Source organism: Wyeomyia smithii, chromosome 3 (assembly GCF_029784165.1).
Source record: "Wyeomyia smithii strain HCP4-BCI-WySm-NY-G18 chromosome 3, ASM2978416v1, whole genome shotgun sequence".
NCBI classification, from domain to species: Eukaryota; Metazoa; Arthropoda; class Insecta; order Diptera; family Culicidae; genus Wyeomyia; species Wyeomyia smithii.
Window position 1 is genome coordinate 152828011 of NC_073696.1, and position 17183 is coordinate 152845193.

Genomic DNA, 17183 nt, shown 5'->3' on the forward strand with positions numbered 1-17183 from the left:
CTAGCTGTACAGGTTGGAGAACTATTGGAAGTAAGCGAGTGTGGAAGCCACAGCAATATTGGGATGATTACGACCGACGCATGAAAATTCGTGCCGAGCAACAGAAAGCAGCGGATAAAGCGAAGCGTATGCATCTACAAATACGACGTCGAAATATGAAACAAAATTCTTTCAATCGATTAAGCAGTCGAATCAATAACCGTCCACCTCTGTCCGAGAGAGCGAGGCTTGCAAAAACTTCGCATAACATGAATGACAACAATAGGTCGAATAACCCAACCAGTAACAGGCAGTCCGACAGAGAACTGCTTGCGGCAGCCAAAGTGACGTTTTATGGTGGTGCCTCTACCGACAACCTCATTTCATCTACGGGAACCCGTTTCATAGCTTTTCGTCAAGGGGAAACAATAAATCCATATAGGTCATCAACAATCACGTCATGCACAACTCCAATTACAACACTTGCCGGCGCTACTTCTGTATCAACGCTCAACTATTTCAATAGAATCATTATTGCCCCAGAAATTGCGTCATCGACCTCCGCTGCAAAAGTAAACAACACACCAAGTTCCCCGGTAAATACGTGTCATGTTTCATCACACCGAACAGCTGTAGGCGAATATTGCTCATGCCGTCAGCTACAAGGGCCTAATTTTCTTATGTATTGACGCGCACCGACGGTGTGAGCGAAGAGTCAGCTGATAATGCACCGAGGCGCGACTCTGAAGAATTTGTAATTAACTGTCAGAACTTCAACAGAATACGTAATTCCAGCAAAATTGATAAAAACTGTGACAGTGAAGAAATCACTGTTTACTGCCAAAACTTCAATAGAATGAAAAGCGCACTAAAAATAAACGAAATACATAAACAGGTAGTCGCTTGTAATTTTTCCATTATATTAGGAACTGAAACGAGTTGGGATGCTAGTGTTGAAAATGAAGAACTGCTTGGAGACCGGTTCAACGTATTTAGAGATGATCGTGACAAGTCGTTGTCTAACAAGAAGTCTGGTGGTGGAGTGTTAATTGCCGTTTGTAATAAATACAACTCAGAAGCAATCAAATCAAGTAAATGTAAGGAGTTTGATCACGTTTGGGTTAAATGCACGGTTCGAAAGCAAGTTCACATTTTCGCTTCTGTGTATTTTCCTCCTGAAGAGGCAAAAACAGATTCGTATGAAAATTTTTTTAATATTGCTGAAGATATTACTTCAAAATTTGAGCCTGAAACAAATATTCACATTTACGGTGACTTTAATCAACTGGCAACTAGTTTTATTATCGATGACGAAAACGAATCTCTTTTGATACCAATCATAGGTGACAATGAAACGCTTCATTCCCTGTTTGACAAAAGTGCGGCGATAGGACTTTATCAAGTAAATCCTGTAAGAAATCATAACAATTGTTATCTAGATTTACTATTTACAAACATGACTGATGATTTCTGTGTTACTGAGGCACCAGCTCCCCTATGGAAAAACGAAGCGTTTCACACTGCCATCGAATATTCCTTATTTATACATAATAGCACCACACTGCTAGACAGCGAAATGTCCGAATCATACTTTGACTTCAAACAAGCCAACTATGAGCTTATCAAAAGCGAACTGAACTGTATCGATTGGCAAACCAAGATTTATAATTTGAATATACACTACCCGTCATAAGTTTGGAATCGCTTTACTGAGTATTGCAACACCCCGAAAAGTTTAGCATCACTCGATATGGGCAGATCAATGTAACTCTATCTCTTGATTCTGAAAACCTAGCGAGTTGTGGTCTTCAGCATAGTTGCTCAGGAGGTTAAGAACTTTTAATTGGAGGAGAGTTTAGTTCGGAATCCAGCCACAACGCAGCGCTAGTGTGCATGAAGTTTTGGGTGATTTGAACGCTATTTAGCTCAATAATCCCACCATTTAGAGAGGTGCGATTCTCACCAAAGTTACTCAAGAAGTCAAGGGCTTGTAATTGGCGAACAGTATTGTGTGGAATACAGCCACAACGCAGCATGTAGTTTTGAGCGTTTCGAACTTAGTTTAGCTCAAAAATCACTACATTCACACTTATTGCTTACACATGACGAAGTGAAACCAATTTGAATGTTGACAATTTGATCACCACACACAATACGTAAGCTTGTGTGTGATTCAGTACTAAATTGTCTACCATGTAGAAGCCTTTAGCATCCTGAACAAGTTTGCTGAACACCGTAACTTTCTAGCAGGTCGGAATCGTGAGATTAGTTAAGTTCAAAATACGACGAATTGCGTGCCCACTAGCACCACATAGCGGTGAAATTTCACACCGAATTGGTCACCATACAGTAGCCTTTGACCTTCTGAACAAGTTTGCTGAAAACCGCAACTTTCTAGGTTGTCAAAAACACGAGATATCCGCTTATTCCAGGTGATGCTTAACTTTTCGGCAGGTGTTGCAATATTCAAGCTGGGTGTTGCAATACTCAGTAAAGCGATTCCAAACTTATGACGGGTAGTGTAGAACAAGCAGTGGAGAAGTTTTACGAAATCATATACGACACATTAGAAAAGACAGTCCCAAAGCGAAAACGAAAACATACAAGCACATCAAAAAACCCAGTGTGGTTCAACAGAAAAATAATCAATCTCAAAAACAGAAAACAAAAAGCCCATGAAGTTTACAAAAGAGACAGAAGTGATATAAACCTTTCATTCTATCTCTCAGTATGTGACGAATTGAACATGAAAATCAAAAGTGCCTATGATGGTTACAACACTAAGCTAGAAAATAATATAAAGTCAGATCCTAAGTCATTTTTTAATTTTGTCAGAGATAAACAAAAGTCGAGCAACTTTCCATCCAAAATGCATGTAGATAATAAGAATGGTCAAACTAATAGTGAAATCAGTAATTTATTTGCTGAGTTTTTCCAGCATGTTTACACCACTCATGACGACAAGGATCGTCAATATCAGTTTTTCTCATACCTACCAGAGCCACTGAGAGATGTCACAGTTGATTATATAGCTCTTGACGAAGTTTTGGCTTCCTTAGATACGCTGGATGTATCAAAAGGTGCGGGACCAGATGGGCTACCGCCAGTATTTTTAAAATCAGTGTCGGAGGAACTTGCACAACCTCTATTGTGGTTGTTCAATTCTTCCCTAGAAGGCAGCACAATACCACCAATTTGGAAAGAGTCAAGCGGCAAGAAATCAGACGTTAAAAACTATCGTGGAGTTGCTCTAATATCGTGCATTCCTAAACTATTTGAATCAATCATCAATCAACGTATTTTTGCACAAGTTAAAAATTTGATTTCTAGCAAACAACACGGTTTCATCAAAGGCCGTTCGACGGCCACAAACTTGTTGAATTTTGTAACTTTCACTAGAAACGCAATGGATAAAGGAAATCAAGTTGAAACATTATATACTGACTTCAGTAAGGCATTCGATAGAGTTGACATCCCTCTACTGCTTTTCAAATTATCTAAAATAGGGTTTAATCCCAGACTTTTGAAATGGATTCAGTCATACTTGACCGACAGAACACAAAAAGTAAGGTTCAAAAGTAGCTTATCATCAGTGGTGAATGTGACATCCGGTGTGCCACAGGGTTCTCATCTAGGTCCGCTACTATTTATCTTATTTGTAAACGATGTAGAACATGTCTTAAAGGTACTAAACGTTTTGATATACACAGACGACATAAAACTTTTTCTTGGAATACGTTAAGATTCTGATCTCGAACTATTTCAACGTGAAGTTGATAGTTTTCACACGTGGTGCATGAAAAGCCTGTTGAAACTTAACGTGAAAAAATGTAATTCCATTTCGTTTACCAGGAAACATAGCATAAGACAAAGAACAATCACTATAGACATGAAAACAGTTGAAAGGAGCAGTCTTGTAAGAGATCTAGGTATCACGGTCGACTTCAAATTAACCTTTGTTGACCATTACAATAACATTATATATAAGGGGGTTAGTAACGAAAGGCTGAAACTCAAAAGGCTGAAACCCGAAAGGCCGAAACTCGAAAGGCTGAAAAGTATGTTTCATAACGAAAGGCTGAAACCACAAAAGGCTGAATGAACGAAAGGCTGAACATAAGAGGCTGAAACTTTTGTAACTTGAATTATAACCGTTGAAAAATTCGGACATATGGATAATAAACCTTTATAATGTGACAGAGTTCAACGTTTGAGTATTAATTGGTTTGTGCAATGGAAAATTATTAATTTTCGGCAACATTTGAATCTATACACACTTGACTCTTGTACACGTTTCCTAGATGATTCAGGGCGAGACGGCCGAAGGCCGCGAGTGTGCGCCGGCGACCCGCCGTCGGAAGCGCCGGCCACTGCGGGGGGCAGCCCCCCCGCAGAAATCACCTCTGTATAGGTTCGTTCGTTTTCCTAGGTCTACTGACTCATAGGGGTGATCCCCTAGTTTAGTCCGAACGAGCGATAGCGAGTAAGGACAGCATACATCTCGGACAATCGAGTCGGCCGTAGGCCGCGAGTGTTTTTCTAAAAAAATGAACTTTGTGAATTTCAGCCTTATGATTTTTCAGCTTTTCGTGATTCAGCCTTTCGTGTTTTCAGCCTTATGTAGCTTTCAGCCTTTCGTGATTTCAGCCTTTCGTGTTTCAGCCTTTTGAGTTTCAGCCTTTCGTAGTAGACCCTATATAAGGCAAGTAATATGCTCGGATTTATTAAAAGATTCAGTTTGCACTTCAAAGATCCATACACCATCAAAACATTGTATGTTTGTATGTTTATTGGTAACTAGTATTTTGCTTCAGTTATCAAAACTGTGTTACATCACAATGTTGTTTAAGTTTAAAAAAAGAAACAGAAGAGCAAAGCTGCGCAACACTGTTTCGGTTAGCTATGATACCGACTTTTTATATAAAATAAATAATACAAAAATCTAAAAAAATTTATTAATTTGTCTCGTTAAGTGTGTCACAATTTACAATATGTATCGCTTTAGTGTACCGCTACCAAAATATACATCATCTTGGCTATACGCTAGTGACAGTACAATGAAAGCAAACGTCAACGTTAAAATAGATTTCTTATTACTTTTTCGTACTTTGTGCTGAGAACTGCTGATATTTTCAATGGTTTTGTGCGTTTTGTCTAAGAAAAACCGAGAGTCAAATGGTTTTTCGTTTGTTTTGACCCATCCACTGACAATTTCGAATGGGGTGTTGTGCAAGTGTGAGTAGCCTTGTCTATTTTACTCCTGGTCAACGTCTAAGAGTCAACGTCAATTAAGCACTCCTAAATTAAAAAAAAAAAAATAATGGGAAAACCAGCAAGCAGTGTTCATGATTATGACTATGGATGATATACTGATATAGGTACGTTAGAAACCATTTCTAGTGATCAACGCAACTTGTCTGGTAGATCCACTACTTTGCGGAGCAACCAGTGATATTAGTTGAAGTTCACTGTATACTAGAGATGGTCGGGTTTCGGGTTTGAAAATTTTTGAAAGTGTCGGGTACGGGTCGGGTTCGGGTTTGGTGAAAAAAAAATTTCGGGTTCGGGTCGGGTTCGGGTTTGTAAATTTCGGGTTCAGGTCGGGTTTGGGTATTAAAACCCGAAACCCGACTATAAAATCCATGAAATCTCGGGTTCGGGTCGGGTTCCACAATTTCTGGTTCGGGTCGGGTTCGGGTTTCATAGAAATAAAATTTTCGGGTTCGGATCGGGTTCGGGTTTAAACGAAAAAAAAAAGTTTCGGGTTCGGGTCGGGCTCGGGTTTCGACCGAAAAAAAAATTCGGGTTCGGGTCGGGTACGGGTTTGAAAAACAGCAAACCCGACCATCTCTACTGTATACGAGATAATTAGTGACATTCTGTTTTTTCCCCCAGGCTGATAGCATTCTGCTAGTGTAACTTTTATCACCTGGAATGATGTCTAACAAGTTGATGTTGATAAAGAAACCGGAATTTCACACCTGAGGATGTTGTAGAATGAGAGCACGCTATCGACCGGGAGCTATATGATTTCACAAAATTCCAACGAGGATAGATGACGACACAAACGATGAATAATCCAGGGAATAATTGGATGATGGAGCTGATACACATAACTTGCTTTGGGACCAAAAAGGAAAATGCACTGCTAGCAAAAGTTGATTGCTAGAAGAAATTGAGTTTCCATCTTAAATATTGTGAGTTTCACTGAAACTTGTTCGCCGCGCTATAAACAGCAACTCTGAGACCAAATGCCCTTCTTGGTTGCCGAGTCGATTTTATTTTCTCCGGGACACTGTAAGCAACAGCGAAAATTAAATCTACCTGCTTTGGCAACCCTTTCCAAAATCAAAACAAACTTCGATTCTGGCAGCACACTGAAGGCGTTAGCAGTGGTGCCAGGTTTACAGATTAATCTAATATAAATTAATATCATAATGCTCAAAACAGAAACCACAAAGTGTGTATATGATGCGATAGATTTTCCTCTGGTGATTAGTAATCCTTTTTAGTCTCCACTGTCTCCAGCAGTGATTTCTTCAAAGATTTTCCCGATACTTTAACAATGATGGTTGATGCAAACGAAAACAGCATACATCTGGCAACTCAGCGCGACCTTTGATTCAAGCGCGGTGTTTGGATTAGACCGCGTTCAGTTTTGAGCAAATCTCTTAATACATTTGCTAGCTTGCACGAAGTGCTGTGAGACATAAGTAGATTGGTAGCTACATATATTTATGTAAAATAGGATACAACATGCTTTAAAACAAACCTCAGAGTAAAAATCCGCATGCAAAAGCTACTCGCGCTGGATGCAGACAAGTCTTCAGCTCAGAAGATATTTCTATATGAAATCTAGACGTAAAAATTATCATTCAAAAATATAAAAAGTGTGATGCGATAACATTCCTTTGACATAAATAAGCAAATGATTTGACTCGGTGAATAATCGTTCTCATCCATGTGAATGTTCGAATGTACTCTTTTTCTTCAGTACATTGGCTACAACAGGCAGCTTCAAGAGGAAAAAAACGATATTGAACTATTTGATAAATTATTTTGCATTACAAGCTGGTACCATGCTTTTCGTCGTTGCGCGTGCTGTCAGACTTTCGTTGGAATCTCTGCTCTTTCTAGTAAGAATATCTGATGTTTCGTTTTCGCTTTCATATTTGTACCAACTATTCATGGCAACATTTTTAAATTCAATCTCCATAACGTTTTCATTATCAACGCTTTCGCATTTTTCAGTCTGAGAATCTATGTTTTTTTATTGCAGCCCCTGCCCTATGATGTTGCATGTTTTTGTATTCAATGTTGCTTTCATTTACAAATCCAGCACTTTCATTCACATAAACAATCTCAGTGTCCTGTGGTTTACTAATCAGTTTAAGGTTGATGGATGCAGTCATATCGAAGTCGTGTTCTTGAATACCGACGTCAAGCAATGCCTGGCAAGCTGCCTCGTTTGCTTTTGAAATCTCAGCTAGCATTTCTACATCGGTAGGCAAATTCTGAAAATAGATTTTCTTGTTCTGATTTTTCGTTAGTGTGGGATATTTGATTATGTTACTATTTCTATGGATGATGTTCATTGTTTATTTATTTATTTCGTCAATCATATATGTAGACTGGTTACAATAATTTCTAAACTATACACGAACATAAAACAAATTAATTTTGTGTCCTCAGCCTCAAGGACTTGAAATACTGCTTCAGTTTATACCGGGACATCGTAAAGTCAATGGCTTCGCAGTGTTGATTATAAGAATTCATAATACTATTTATAGGTCCATTTTTTGCGTATTCCGTACGATGATGGTTAAGAGCAAATAAACTACGGTGTCGAAGTTGTCGAATGGGTGCATAAAAGTTCAATTTACAAAGTAGTACTGCTGAGTCAACGTTCTGCGAAACAATATCGTTTACAAATGAAGCCATCGCGTACTCTCGCCGTTCTTTTAATGTTTGAATGTCAATCAACATGCAGCGTGCTTCATATGACGGAAGACGATGTGCGGTTCAACCTAGCTTACGAAGAGCATATAGAAGAAATTGCTTTTGTACTGATTCTATTCTTTCTTCATGTACGCCAGGACGAGGAGACCACACAATGCTACAGTATTCCAGTATTGACCTCACATAGGCAATATACAATGTTTTGATAGTGTACGGGTCTTGAAAATTGTAGCAGAAGCGTTTGATAAACCTTAACATGTTGTTTGCCTTGTGTATGATAGTGTTATAGTGGTCGATAAAATTAAGTTTAGAATCTAAGATTATTCCTAAATCCCTAACTTTATCACATTTCTTCACATTCTGATCCCCTAATGCAATTACAATTTTGGGCGTTGTTAATTTTCTGCTAAAGGATATTACATTGCATTTTTTTAAATTTACTTCAAGTAGGCTTTTCTTACACCAGATGTAAAATGTGTGGATTTCATTCTGAAATACATTGATGTCTTCTTGATTTTTTATTTCCAAAAACAGCTTCATGTCGTCGGCATATATTAGAACTTTAATATTTTGAGGATCAAGGAAATGTCGTTTACGTACAAAATAAAAAGAAGTGGTCCTAAGTGGGAGCCTTGGGGAACACCTGAAGTAACTTGAATGGGATTTGACTTTTTTCCATTAAATTTTATTATTTGTTGCCTGTTTGTTAAATATGATTCAAGCCACTTCAGGAGACCAGACTCAATTCCAATTTTTTGCAGTTTAAAAAGTAGCATTGGTATGTCAATACGATCAAATGCTTTGCTGAAGTCTGTATAAAGAGCTTCAACATGGTTCCCATTATCCATTGCATTCAATGAGTAATCTACGAATTCAAGTAAATTTGTGGATGTAGAGCGGCCTTTGAAGAAGCCGTGTTGTTTGTCAGTTATTCGATTTTTGACTTGAGCGAATATCTTTTCATTGACAATTGCCTCAAAGAGTTTAGGAATGCAAGAGATAATAGCGATTCTACGATAATTACGTATGTCAGATTAACGCCCAGATTTGAAAATAGGCACTAAAAATGAGCTTTTCCATATATTTGGGAAGAGTTTCCAGTTTCCAACGACATATTGAACAGCCAGAACAAAGGAGATGTAAGTTCCTTCGAAAGATTTTTCATGAGTGCTGGAGGTATTCCGTCAGGTCCAGGTCCTTTGGAAGGGTCTAAATTTCTCAGACCTTGCAAAACATTCTGTACCTGAAGTTGGTTGACACCAATGTTTCTTGGATATTCTGGATAAAATGCAAAATAATCGCGGTCGCGATTTTCATCGGAAAATGTGGTATAGATTTCCTGGAAAAATTTTGCAAAGAGATTGCAATTTTTCTCCGAGTTATCACCATGTTCATCGAGTTGCATTATTGATGGAAAATTGTCTGATTTTAGTTTTGTTTTGACGTAATTGAAGAAGTTCTTTGGACAAGACTTAATTTGTAGTTCAGTTTTTGCATTGAATTCTTCAAATGCATTACTGATTGCAAAGTTCAGTTGATCACATATTCCCAAGTAAATTGCTAGATTTTCACTGCTATTGTGTTTTTTGAAAATTTTGTGGGCTTTTTGTTTGCGGTTTTTTAAATTTTTTATTTGTTTGTTAAACCAGACTGGATGTTAAGTGTGTGCGTGGCGTCGTTTTTTCTTCAATGGAATCTCTTGAGAGATGATGTTGTACAGAATTTTGTAAAAGACGCTAACAGATGATTCTACATTTCCTTCATCTCTAAAAATTTGTTGCCAATTGACACAGTTTAATTTGTTTTTAATATTTGCATAGTTCGCGAGTTTGAAATCAAGGACTTCCTCATACTCACAGTCGTTGGGTCTTTGATATTCATGTAAAAATAAAGAATATTCAATTGATGTGTGAAACTTTTCTATTTTCCACAGTGGGTTAACTGATTCGGTCACACAGAAATCTTCATGGATATTCGTTAAGAGTAGGTCCAAATAGCAATTTTCACGGTTTCTTGCATGGTTAATCTGGTTCAAACCTAGTTTAGCATTTCCGTCAAACATGAAGTGCAAAGTGATGTTATCTCCAACGACTGGGAGTAGGATGCTTTCGTTTTCAGGGTCCAAGATGAAGTCAGCGGTGTTTTGATTGAAGTCCCCATAGATGTGAACTTTCACTTCTGGAGGTAGTTCAGATAAAATTTTTTTGCGCAAAAAAAAACTTTTCATACGTAATTTTATTAGCGTTATGTGGAGGAAAGTACACAGAGGCGAATACGTGTGTTTCACCTGCTATGTGCGATTTTATCCAAATGTGCCCGAATTCTTTGAATTTAGGTGCAGCAACAGTTTCTGAATTAAAATTCACAGAGACCGCTATGAGGACTCCTCCGCCTGACTTCTTTTCGGACTCTTGAAGATTCCTGTCATTCCTGAATACATTAAACATATTTCCAAAAATTTCTTCACTTTTGACACTTTCAACCCAGTTTGTTTCTGTCGCCAGTATGACTGAAAAGGATGAGCCTAAAAGATTGTTGTAAATTTGTTTCATTTTGGCTGGGCCTTTCATGCGATTGAAATTTTGACAATAAACCAAAATTTCAGTCGCATTTTCTGTTGGTGAAGAAATTTTTGGGGATATGGTGGTTGACGATGTTTGAGGGTTGGTGAGTGTTACCTGTAAGTCTTCTTCTTTCTCATCGAAAGGGGTCGTTATTTCCGAAAACTCGGTTTGTAAAATTTGTCGGTGCTTTCCCTTAGTTGTAGGCGGTGTGTTCGTTCACTGGATAACGATGTCCGATGAGACTGCAGGTCTGCTAAAGCGTCATCGCGTGATATTCCCAGTTCTTCATGTACGTCCAGGAAAATTTCACGTAGCAGGTTTAAGTCAGTTGGTAGTCCTTCAGCTGCCAGCATCACCGATGCACTAATTTTGGTGATTCCTCGAATGCATACCGTTATTGGCTGATCATGCAAGAAATCAAGGAAAGTTCGTACCGTATCCATAATTTTGTGATCACGCAGCCGTGCTTTCAGATAGCGTTTGTCACCAGCAGCGGATTGCTCCGTTAGTCTGACAATCGGCGGACGCATAGGATCTAGCAGCGGAGCAGTATTTTCCGGTTCTGACTGTGAAGTAGTGCTCTGTGTTGTACTCTTTTTAGATCGATACGGGTTGATAGTTTCTTCTTTCCTGAAGTTGATGAGTTTTGGAGCAGAAAGTGCTGCTATCGGATGGATGCTTGATGAGGGTGGCCCGGCGAATTGAACTTTTGGTGTGGCTAGTAATTCTTTGTCTGATGCGTTGATGCGTTGATAGTTTTGAGTACCGCTGTGCTGGTTGTTTTCTTTACTGGTATGAGTGATTTGTTGTTTTCTTTTTTTACGGTTTCTTTTGGCTTTTTCGGCAGCTTTTTCTTATAGTCTTCGAGACTGTTGCTTGGCATCATAAGTGGATCAGTCCTGCTTCCATTGCCATTTGTTACCCAGAAATCTCCATCCTGGAGATGTATGGTCCGCTTTCGGGTAAAAAGATTTTTCAGCTAGTTCTTCCTGAAGATTTTTTTGAGGTTTTGCACTGCATGTGTTGGTCACCTGAAGATTGGAGACAGTCCCTGAGACAAATTTCACCTCCTCGAGTATTTCAGTAAGTTTTGAGTCGTTATTTGTATGAGGTTTCAATGAATCAGCCTCTGCGATTGAACTAATAAAATTGCTAGTCAGGCTTGAGAGCCGTTCGTCAAAATATTTATGTATTTTTTGTGGCATCGTTGAAAACGACTCGCTGATGCCGGTCAATGTCGTGTGCAATTTATTGTCTCACGACTTTATGTGCTGCCCGACCGCACCGCACGTGTTTTGATTGCTTTTGTTAATCGCTGACAAAGTTTCTTTGACATCATTAAGCAGGTGCTTAATACTGTCGAACAATTCTGACACTAAGCAGATTTTTTTCATATCCGCGGTAATTCGATGATTGGCGTCCGTCTGTCGATGTAATGCCTCCACAAGCTGCTCCTGTTGATGAAGCAGCTTTCGTACGTCAGCTTCCTTCCGGAGAAATTCTTGACATTCCGTACACAATGGCGCCATATAAGATGTGATGAAAAGTTCGTGGTGTCGTTGTGCGCCGATACACGCAGCATGGTAAGTTCTACTGCAGAACTCGCACTTCCAAAGAAAGCGGTCATCGTTTATGCTGCACGAATTTACACCGCACGGCATGATTATTTACGTTAATACACTAAGCGGAAGAGCTACGACACGGATGGTCAGCAAAAACACGCAACGTTGTCAAGGTGTGAAAAAATAACAAAAAAAAATGTATACTATACAAGTTAATTGCGGAGCGAAAAGCAAATGCGTCCGCGCCCGATGACTGTTCCATTGTCCCATTGATCGTAGTTGTCGAAATAGTTCTTCAGTAGGCTGACTAGACAAGCGTGCAATTAAAAACTGCTCGGGGGCGCTACGGTCTCGGCAATTTTGTATAAAATAAACAAGCGCGTGTGCGTTTAGCTCCAGACAAGTGTAAGCATTGGTTTTTATACTAAATTTAATATTTTTATGTGTTTTTTACACCAATTGCGCCAGTTACGAACTATAAAATTAGCGGTCCTGCAAATATAAATACAGAGGCTGTAAATTGTATCGAAAACATAAATGTATTTATGGCTAATTAGATCTAGTTTAAACATATTTATAAAATCTTAGTATGCGCTACACATACCATATTACATGCACCCTCTCTAAAGGTGAAAGGTCTTCATCTACGTAAGATCTGAACATGAGCCGCATATTTTTTAGGAACAAAACTGTTCCTTTACTGTCCTGAATATTAGCTTCCAGATGACTTATCAATTTTTCTTTAATCATGCTGAGAGTGGGGTCGAGCTTAATTTTATCTTTAAGATCGATATCTGAAAGAGTCAATCCATGCTTATCTTTAGTGTGGTTGCAAATAAGTTCACGTAGGTGCTCTTTGCTGATAGGGAATTTACCTGCGATAAGACAAGAGAATTTATTTTCAAAGTTTTGTTCACATTTAAATAATTGTACCAATTTGCATTTCTATGTTTAAAAATCGATTCCGAAATTTGTTTACAATATGTACCATATCTTGTACATTCATTGGTACTTCGGGTTTATTGTGAACTATGAACCATGGGCTGAAGGTGGATGTCGTAATTTCATTATCTAAGCCTGCTCGAATTTTCATGGCTTTAAGCAACCGTGGATCTCCATCAGATGTATTCGAGATCACGTTTATTCCATGCTGATTAAGAATGCTTTCAGTGTAAGTCCAACAATTTAACAAGTCAGCTGTTCGAATCTGTTATCAGAACAGGTATGGAAAAGAACATACGGTGCAGCGTTTATAGCAAGCGGTAGGGCTAGCTGAACATAAGCATAGCTTCCAACAGGGTATTTATGAATTGCGTTGATTATTACATGTGGAGAACTGGCGGCAAATAGATTGGGAGTAGGAAGACCATTAGAATTTAATGGAGCGACTAATCCACGTAAGCTGTCGGTAAGATAGTCGTATTCCACGTTGCTTGTAATTTTGGTAGCATCTTCACAAAGTGCTACAATCAGCGGATATCCGTTGCGCTCGAGATATGATTTGAGTCCTTTCACGTTGATGACACCTTCTACAACATCGATAGTATCCTTCTTCAAATGTCGTTGAATGCTCTTAACTGTCATGGTGGATATATTCTCGGAAATGTATTCATAGTGTGCGTTACCAGCCGACAAATAATCATATGCGCAAAAGTCCTTCTAGATGTTGGTATTTCGCCTCTTATGTGGGTTTTCGGGCTGGGTCCTGGCATGAACATCAGTTAATATTTTTAAAAATTCGGTGCTATGAGTACCTAGTAAAAACATTTTTTTTTTATTAAATTGAAGGTAAAGAGAGCTTCGTAGCCGCAAGGTTACAGAGTCCGCTTTGATAAGCGAGTGGTCGTGGGTTCGAATCTTAGTAGAATCAGGCCATTTGGTTGTCAAAGGACTTTAACATGGGTTCATCTCAGGCTCTCTACTACATACCCTTCCTTCAAGCTGAATTCTATAGTACCCTTGCTGACTTTCATCCTAACAAAAAAGTCCCTCTTATAATAAAACTGTTCTGCGTAACGTATAATAGTTCTCTTCGGGGAATTGTAATTATGACGCGGTCTTGGCTGGAGGAACGAGGTTTCGATACGACTCCTTCCTCTTGACAAAAAATATAAGTCCTACTTATAATAAACCTGACCAGAGGTGAAGCATTGAGTGCCTCTTCAGGGAATTGTGATTGTGACGCGGTGTTGGTAGGAGGAACGAGGTTCGATAAGACTCCTTCCTCTTGACAAAATAAGTCCTTCTCATAATAAAACTGATTTCAGAAATATTTACCCTCTACAGGGAATTGTAATTGGCGATATTGGCACGAGGAACGAGGTTTCGATAAGACTTCTTCCTCTTGACATACATAATAAGTCCCTCTTAGAATAAACCTGGCCAGAGAGGAACGTTAGGTGTAGCCTCAGTTCAGGCAATTGTAATTTGGCGATATTGGTAGGATAGAAAAGAGGCTCCGAGATAGTAGAGCAGTAAGCTTGAAATGTAAGGGTAAACTCTCACACACAAGCACGGATATAAATAAAAAAAAGGGTATCATTCACTTCAATAGTGATACTGCCAATAATATGAAGTGCGGAGTACAGAAAACACCTGGGCAATATCACAATAGATCAAAATGTCTCTGGTCGCAGTGATGAGTCCACACAGAGAAAAAAAAAATTGAAGGTATATAAGTTTTACAGTATTTTATTCACTTGAATCTGGTGTCATTAGTTCCAGTTGATCATGCGCCATGCTTAGTTCCAGATTATCTAAATTTGTAGAACTATCGACAGCAAAATTATCCGTCGATGTTACTGCTGAAATGGATTGTTGTTCAATTTCGTTACAGACTTCCAGATACTCTTCGGAATCATCGAAAGACTTATGCTAAATGTGGGCTTCTGTCTGCTTCAATTCATCACAGTCCATTGAAACATCGAAGACAATTTCAATAAGATTGTGCCGTGATGCTGATGTTGCCATAGCCGATTGGCCAACGTTAATGCCGTTTTCGTAATACTCTTCTGCTGAATAGTCAAGTGGCGGCGTGTCAGGCTTGTCATTTCAAATGGGTCAATGTGAAATGTCTTAGGTATGCCTAGTTGCATATTGGAATCAACCGGTGCACAATCACTTTCTGTGCATATCTGGCATTGTAAGCCTGATTCTTCAACTTCGAAAATTGTTATGTTTTTCTGCTGCTCGAAATTATCACTGCTGGTGGCAATGCCTTGGTCGCAGGCCTCTCGATCAACTTCGTTTTTCTTTTGCGGTGAGGTTGCTTTTCTGTTGAATTCACATGCTTGTCGAAATGGACAAGAAGGTTGTTCACAGGCCAACTCCGAGTAGGCTCCCGTATAACCTTGAGCTCTTTGACAGAAATTTTCGAAGAACGGTCTTTAGAGCGCCCGCAAATCATGCATGTAACCCATGCAATCACTCGCCCTCCTGTACCACGTTCACAGCGAATGCCAAGGTCACCAATAGAATCGAACAGATCCCGATTACGCTGATTGTCCAGAGGCCTACAAAAAACAGAGTATTCGTCAATAATATTTTTGATTGATACTTTATTTGTTTGCGCTGGCTCACCATTTCGAAAGCTGTTGCTTAATCCGTGTAATAAGGGTATCTCTTTAGTCATTTTCATCTAACGATAATGTTTTTACTGCCTGATTTGAAATCGGAATGTATCTATTGATACCGTTTAACTTCACGGCTGATATTATAGAACGAAGAACTAATTTATCACCGACAGAAACAGTGAATTGATCTGGCGTTTTCTCGTAATCGCGGAAGAAGTCGCGCATGCTTTTTGAAGTGTCGCTGGATATTTCATGGCGTACACGTAAAACACCACGATCTCGCATTTCTTTTTCAATGCTAGTAATTTCAGCCATTGTTATCTCTCCAAGACTGCTGCTGCCGGATAAACCTTCCATAGTCAAAATATTTTCGAGATGCAGTGGAACCAGACCTACATCCTGTCGCATACGTTTCCAAAAATATTCCTAAAAAGGTAAATATTTCTAAACCGTACTAACTTCAAAACTGTACTTATAAAACAAGTAGGGTTTCTCGTGATAAGTTTTCTGTAGTCATTTTTAAAATCATTCAGCACCCGAATTCGTTAACCAAAATATTTGAAAATGCGGAGCTCGTGAGATATTGAACCGATCAAACGCAACCGTTCACTATGATTGTCACATTTGGGATAATTAAAAGGAAGGTGGGAATTTTGGCGTGCATGGTTAATATTATTAATATGGTCTATATGGTAATTAATATGGTCTACTTATCATTGACGACAAATAAAAAAAAAAATCATTCAAACAAAGCGCTGCAGCGTTTGGAGTACTCAGAATCGCATACCGTGTAACAAACATGAGGGGAGGTCAGTCAATTCGAAATCACTATGACAGTGTGATTCGACGGCTTGACACTAGAAAGAGATCAGAGACAGCACTTAGAGCAAGCGCACCGGTGAGTTGCCATTTGAGTTGCTATTTTCACAACGCTGGCCGTTGCTATTTTGGATAGCAACCGATGTTCGCACCGGTCGTTGCTGTTGGGGATTACCACTTCATCTATTTTTTTTTTAACGCCGGCAGTTGCTAATTTCTAAAGACTGTCACTAGCTAGCATTAGCAAAATGTTCGTGTGTGTCGTATTTTCCAAAAATTGTGCGCATCTAGTAATAACCAATTTATCTGTCCGTCAATTGTTTCCGGAATGATCTGCGTTTTTTCTACTTCATAAAATATCCCCTTTATTTCAAGCAACTCTGTTTTAACTTTGTTTCCGTTCTCCCAAATTATCGATAACACAATTCTGTTGCACATTCGTTGTTTTGCTTTCGTCTCAATTAGACGCAAATTGTTCATCTCCGTTTGAGTTCGCAAAATAACAATACACGAGTTATCGTACGGGTGTTTTTTTTGTCGATTAGTTCTTGTGCTGCGCGATAACAATAGCCGGCAGTTTATCGGCAGAAACATCTTCTGCACACTGGTAGGGGCAGGCTACCCCGCCAGTGATCCGATACGCAGCTGATATATCAGCAAGAATAATTCTCCCGCACCGCTGTTACCCCGCTAGCAGCACGGACCACCATACGATCGAGCGAGTGGAA